This window comes from Pongo pygmaeus, chromosome 6, assembly GCF_028885625.2.
Source record: "Pongo pygmaeus isolate AG05252 chromosome 6, NHGRI_mPonPyg2-v2.0_pri, whole genome shotgun sequence".
NCBI lineage: Eukaryota > Metazoa > Chordata > Mammalia > Primates > Hominidae > Pongo > Pongo pygmaeus.
In genome coordinates, this window is record NC_072379.2 from 46,871,374 (window position 1) to 46,878,884 (window position 7,511).

Below are 7,511 nucleotides of genomic sequence, written 5' to 3' on the forward strand. Positions count from 1 at the left end.
CTTAAACTTTCTCTATGTCCTGCTCCATCTGCTCTTCACTTTCTGTCTCTCTCAATCCCTACGTCTTCTCTTGTCAGCAGTCATTTGATCAACACAGGTGCCTTCTGTGTATTCCCAAGAACTTTGCCATATGTATTGTCCCAATTTTTAACTTCCCTAGGGTGCTGTGCTGAATATTTTATAGGCATTAAATAAATTATTGAAAGGCTTTAGAACTATAGGCAAATGGCACTTCGCTTATGTCCTTGTTTCTAAGTCAATTTTTAAAAGTTGCATACCTTTATACCTTTATAACAATGGCAGCTTTGTTGATTTCAGGGTTATTCAGTAGTTTCCTTAATTAATTTTTTTGACAGAAATAAAGGAGTCAAGGGAGGGTGAAATGTTCTATGATCCTTGGATTTGGCCTGAAGGCTATTAAGGATTTCAACAGAAAAGGAATCAGTGCAGAGGAAAGGCCAAAAACAACAAATATATTAGGGCCAGGCTCCCTGGCTCACTCCTGTAATCCCAACACTTAGGGAGGCCAAGGCAGGTGGATCACATGAGGTCAGGAGTTTGGGACCAGCCTGGTGAACATGGTAAAACCCCGTCTCTACTAAAAATACAAAAATTAGCCAGGCATGGTGGCATGCGCCTGTAGTCCCAGCTACTCAGGAGGCTGAGGCAGGAGAATTGCTTGAACCTGGGAGGGAGAGGTGGCAGTGAGCCAAGATTGTGCCATTGCACTCCAGCCTGGGCAACATGGCAAGACTACATCTTAAAAAACAAACAAACAATAACAACAAAACCCAAATATATTAGTTTTCTATTGCTGCTGTGATCAATTACCACAAACTTAATGGCTTAAAACAACAAAAAGTGTATTATCTTAGAGTTCTTTATTGAATTCAAAAGTCCAGCATGGATCTTACTGGGCTCAGATCAGTGTCAGCAGGGTGTAGCCTAGAGGCTGCCTGATTTCCTTGGCTCATGGCCTCCTTCCTTCACTTTCAAATCCAGCAATACCAGGCCAAGCCCTTCCCATGCTGCCATTTCTCTGGTTCTCCAATTCCCTCTTCCACTTTTAAGGATTCTTGTGATTATAGGATAATCCAGGATAACTTCCTATTTTAAAGCCAGCTGATTATCAATCTTAATTCCATTTCCAACATTCATTCCTTTCCTATATAATCTAACACAGTCTCAGGTTCCAGGGAGTAGGACATAGACCACATTGGGGAGGGCAACAGACATTATTCTATCGACCACAGTGAGCAAAGGAGAGGATCCTGACAGTCCCAAAGAAGGGAAAAATTATGACATTAAGTAAATCTCATAATTTGGAGATGTAGAAGATAACAGAGAAGCACTGAAGACAGTGTAGCCCATGATGTAGCGAATACTTGACATTTTCATAGAGTATGAGGCTGAGAAGAACTTCGACATGTCACGTAATTGTTGATAGAAAGCAAACCACCAGAGTAAATTTGCACTGGTATAAAGACCAACATTTTAGAAAGGAATAAAAATTTTATTTTTCTCCTGAAAGACTCAAACTTAAAATAATGACAGTAGGCAACTCTATGCAAATCACCCTGAAACAAGAAAGTACATATTTTTAAAGCTCAATACAGTTTACAAAATGATTATACTCTGCAGTTATACAATTTGATGAAATTTGGATTTTAACTTATTCAATAGTTCATTCTGTATGGCATCTTATAAGTACTACATAATGCTATGTTGGATTTTGATTTCTTTTTAGTGCTTTTTTGGTATTAAGTCTGGAATCTTCTAATTTGCCCTTAAACCTAGATAGAAAATTGTGGGCACACCCTTGTGTGTGTGCACAAATATAGCAACCGGAATGTTATCTGTGTACCACCATTCACCCAGTTCCACCTTCATGCTCAGCAGAAGTCATCATGGTGGAGTAGATTTATACAGCACAGAATAATAGTTTCATTTTCTCCTTTGTTCTTGCTATGAGCCACAAACTAATCACTGTCAAAGAGAATGAGATTGGAATTATCTGTTCCTTTTGAATGTACATGAGTTTTCCCAATGTTAAACTAAAAATTTAACTACATGTAGGTGTTTAATACACTAGCATTGTTCTATTTGCTAAATTTTATTAAATGAAACTTGAAGTCAAAATCCAAAATGTCTCTGTATTTTTGAAATGGTTATTTAAAAATAACCATTTTATTGTTGTTTAAAAATACAATCTGTAACTCTGTTCCTTCTATTCTACTTCTGACTCTTTGTGCTTAAACTTTTTTATTTTTTTTGAGCACAAAAAATACAGCTAGAAGTCCCAAAGGAAGAAAAACAATTGGAAGCAATAAGTAAATGTAATAATGAGATTTTAAAGTTGTAGGAGACTTTTGAAGTGGTTTTCTTGAGAGAATTTCTAAAAAAAAAATTGTTTACCATGATTCTTGGGGGTAGGGCAAAAGACCCTGTAGCTTACCTGTTTCAATTTTCTGGTAAAAAGAACTCTGTGTTTCTAAACAAAACAAAACAAAAAAAGAACTCTGATGATGAATGAAACAATAAAAATTGAAGTAGAACCATAATTCTAGTCATTCTCAAAGCCCAGCAGGAAGTAAAAACGATAATCTAGAGAACATATTCAGTTTACCTATAAGAACTGAAGAAAGAACTTGCTTTGGGAGAAGTTCTCAGCCTATGTCATAGGGTTCTGCAGAGAAACAGAACCAACAGAGAGAGAGAGAAAAAAAAGATTGCCTCACACAATAATTGAGGCTGAGAAGTCCCAAGATCTGCAGGCAATGAGCTGGAGACCCAGGAGAGGCAATGTGTAGTTTGTCTGAGCCTGAGAGCCTGAGAACCAGGAGAGCTGATGGCGTAAGTTCCAGTTTGAAAAACAGCTGGCTCAAGACCCCAAAACAGCCAATGTTTCAATGCAAGACTGGAAGAGGAAAAGATTAATGTCCCAGTTCAAAGCAGTCAGACAGGAGGTCCCTCTTACTTGAGGGAGGGTCAGTCTTCTGTTCTATTCAGGCCTTCAACTGTTTGGACAAGGGCTACCCATAGTAGATAGGACAACTTGCTTTATTCAATCTTCTGATTCAAATGTTAATCTCATCCAACCTCACAGACACACCCAGAATAATAATCAACCAACTATTTGGGCACTTTATGGCTCAGTCAAGATGACACATAAAATTAACCATCACAGCTCATAGGTTAACCACAATCTACCTCATAGTAGGTTGCAGACCATGCTTACAAAGTCACTTTGACCTGGTCTGGTTTCCCACCCAAAGCAAGAATCTCTCAACAACATTGCTGCTAGATGGCCATGTAGGGTCTTCTTGGAAATTTCCAGTGGGGAAATCAATATTTTATGAGAAAGCTCAGGGGCAGCTTTAATTATTTTAGATAGGTCTATGTTATTTTGAACTGAAGAATATCTCACTGTAATTTTCAGACATTTGTCCTTCTTCTAACCTTTGGAACTACTCAGAATAAGTCAATAGTCTATTCCACACACCAACTCTTCAAACAAATGAAGATTCTGTTATATTCTTCCAAACACTTTTTTCCCAAGTTAAACATTTCCAGCTTATTTTTCTAATCCTCATAGTATATGATTTCTGTGACACATTCTAGTTTTGTCAGTTTTCATAAAATGTGATATCTTAAACTGAACACATTTTAAATGTGTTCTAACTCCTTTATACTAGGGAAAAATCAACTTTGAGGCTCTGCTTCTCTTATTTTCATATAAATAAAAGAAGTTTTCTGTTGATAAAACCACTGAAGCCATTATTTATGACTATATAACTACTAATCAAAGTAGCCTTAATATTATTTCAAGTTGTCCAATCCAAGTAGTTTACATAAATGCTTTCCCAAACTCCTCTAAGATAAATACACAATATTTCACATATATATTAACACAATCATCCTGCAATGTGTTGTTTCCTTTGAGACTCAAATATCAGTGGAGGTCACACTACATACGTAAAACCCTGATTTTGTTAGGTATCGACTTATCCCCCTTGTGACTCAGGTAAAGGTGACACTAAGAAGTAAATCCTGATTGGTCTAAGACAATTAAGATGTTTCAGAATAGGAGCAATCCTTCTTGCCAAAAGAATGGTTTAATGGCAGGCATGTGATATAGCTCTGGCCAATTAGATGTGTAAGAAACTCTTTTGAGTTGCTTCTTGAAAAGGTTTCCACATGTTTCAAAAGGAGATGTTAATAAATGGCCTCTTTCCTTCCTCTGGATGTTCTATGTGGATGTGTTGACAGGCACAGCTATAGCCATTTTGCTCTCAGCTGGAAATGTCAGAGGAACATATTGAAAGAATCTGTGTCCTTGACGTCAATCAACCCTTCCTCCATACTTCCTGCCCTTCCTCCATACTTCCTGTTATGTAGATATTAAACTCTTATTATTTAAGTCAAGTTCAATTAAGGTTTTCTGTTACTTGCAACCAAAGTCGTCTTAATTGATAGATTCTGCCCTTGAACATATCAAAAACGGAGTTAACCCTCATCTCACAGTTGGCAGAAGATCTAATATCCTCTCGATATTTCTTTGAATTTCCTCAGAATGACTTTCTCCAAATCCAACTTCCTGATACTGAACTCTTGAACACTGTGCAGATCCAGCTGTGGAACATGACTTCATCTCAATTTATTTAAAAAAAATCCACTCCCATAATACACACTAAACTTTGTGTGTGTTAAATTTTATTGAAGATTCAGACTGAGGGAATAGATTTTATATTACTCTGGTGAAACATCTTAAAATGAATCATTAGATATTCTTGTTTTTGACATCCTCAGCAATTCCATCTACTGGAATTTTTTACTGGTCACCTTCCATGGTCAGCAATCTCTGGTTTCATTCTCCAGGCTAATATCTTCGGGAAAAAGCACTTCATCACAATTCTCACAGCTTAATTTTCTAATTAATTTAGTTTTCCACCTACTTAGGGACTCTGGTTTACTTTTCCATATCAAAACTCATCACATGAGCCGGGCGCCGTGGCTCACTCCTGTAATTCCAAAACTTTGGGAGGCCGAGGCAGGCGGATCACGAGGTCAGAAAATTGAGACCATCCTGGCTAACACGGTGAAACCTGTCTCTACTAAAAAATTCAAAAAATTAGCCCGGCGTGGTGGTGGGTGCCTGTAGTCCCAGCTACTCGGGAGGCTGACGCAGGAGAATGGCGTGAACCCAGGAGGTGGAGCCGAGATCACGCCACTGCATTCCAGCCTGGGTGACAGAGCGAGACTCCGTCTCAAAAACAAACAAACAAACAAACTCATCACATGCTCTGCTAAATTAGAGGCCGTCTACTTTGGGTCTTACTTTTCTGGGGCACAGAATTATTGGCAGAAACTTTGAAATTTAGACCCGGCACAGTGGCTAATGCCTGTAATCCCAGCACTTTGGAAGGCCAAGGGAGGCAGATCATTTGAGGCCAGGAGTTTGAGACCAGCTTGACCAACATCGTGAAACCTCATGTCTATTAAAAATACAAAAATTAGCCAGGTGTGGTGGCGCACGCCTGTAATCCCAGCTACTCTGGAGATTGAGGCACGAGAATTGCTTGAACAAGGGAGGCAGAGGCTGCAGTGAACTGAGATTGTGCCACTGCACTCCAGCCTGGATGACACAGTGAGACTCTGTCTCAAAACAAACAAACAAACAGAAAACAAACAAAAAACTAAACTTTGAAATTTCAATCTCTGTTTTCTTCTTCTTCTACCTGCCTCTGCAAATGGAAAGAAACAACGTAGAGAGGAATTTTCCTGTTGATAGAATTCAGCCACTCCACCTTAGAAGAATGAAGCAGCTGTAGTCATTCTGGGTTTTAAATAACACATTTTTTTCTATGATAGACAAGAATGCTAATATAATGAGTAATTGTGCTAAAATATTTGCAAAGTGAATCTTCTCAGAAACTTTGAATCTTTTTCTGATGCTAAAGAGTTCTACAACACGGAAATCCATCATTTCATTATGAGTTTCTATTCATGGTAAGACTTGTTTTAAATCTCAGAAACTTATTGTCTAACTAGCTCTGCAGGTCTCTTAGATATTAAGGAAGCCACACTGTGTCACTGTGTTTGTTTCAGCAGTCTATCAGCTGCATTGGGCTGGAATATTCTACCTTTCTAGCATTAACAGTTTGATGATTTTTCAATGATAGACTCTATAGAATTAGCGCTGGATTTAATAATGCATCTCTCACCAGATGTTCTCTTAAGTTTCTTATGTTCTTTCTGACGGGGTGTCTCTTTGAGTCGTCTAGTTTTCCCTAAAAAGGATGGAAATAACGAACATGATTCCAGGACAATTATTACTCCACAAAAATTCCTGTTAATTACTCCTAGGTAACACAGTTTTTTCTAAAGTAATCTGCTCTCTTAATCCATTCATTTTTTTCATTCATTCATTCAGTACCTATTGACTGTCTTCTATAGATAACCCTTGCTGGGCACTCTTCGGCATTATGCCCTTCGAAGTTAGAATATTCATGAAAATAACTTTAACTTTTCTAATTTCATATCAATGTCAAATCTATATAATGCTCTACCCAAGCATCTGCTTAATTCAAATACGATTCAATGCAACAAAAGGATTAAGTCAAAGAAGTTGGACTGTGCTTTATAGATTTTTTTTTTTTTTTTTTTTGAGACGGAGTCTGGCTCTGTCACACAGGCTGGAGTGCAGTGGCTCCATCTCGGCTCACTGCAACCTCTGCCTCCTGGGTTCAAGTGATTCTCCTGGGTTCAAGTGATTCTCCTGCCTCAGCCTCCCGAGCAGCTGGACTACAGGTGCCCACCACCATGCCCGGCTAATTTTTGTATTTTTAGTAGAGATGGGGTTTCACCATGTTGGCCAAGCTGGTCTCGAACTCCTGACCTCAGGTGATCCACCCACCTTGGCCTCCCAAAGTGCTGGGATTACAGGCGTGAACCACCGTGCCCGGCCCTTTATAGTTTATTGTTACATTTATAGTCTGTTATTCTTAAGAATTAAAAGGAAATACTGCCATAATCAGAAGCTTTGTTTACTTGTGTTAGCTGCCCTGTAAACCTTTTACAATGTTTTTGTAATAGTATTAAACGTGGTTACAGAATTTTGACTTGAGTAAAATTAAACAATGAAAACTGTTCTGTTGTTGTTCTCAGTCTGCTTACTGTATCTACCAATTTAGCATTTATGTCAGGAATTAAGCATGTTCCTGGCACAGAACTTAGTAATATGATGCTAGTCCCCAAAAACCTTACTTAGATAACTTTTTAGAATTGTGCCTAATCAAAAAGCATTTTCGCTTTGTGCTTGTTTTTGTTTGGTTTGAATAATGCTTGCTTTTATAAAATAATACAGACAAAATCTTCTCTTTCAGACTAGATTTAAACCAGTCAAAATCACAGCATATGAAGATGATGATAGTACTGACTTGTTGTCTTAGTTTGGTAGGGTTGCCATAACAAAGTATCACAAACTGGGTGGCTTAAACAACAGAAATAGT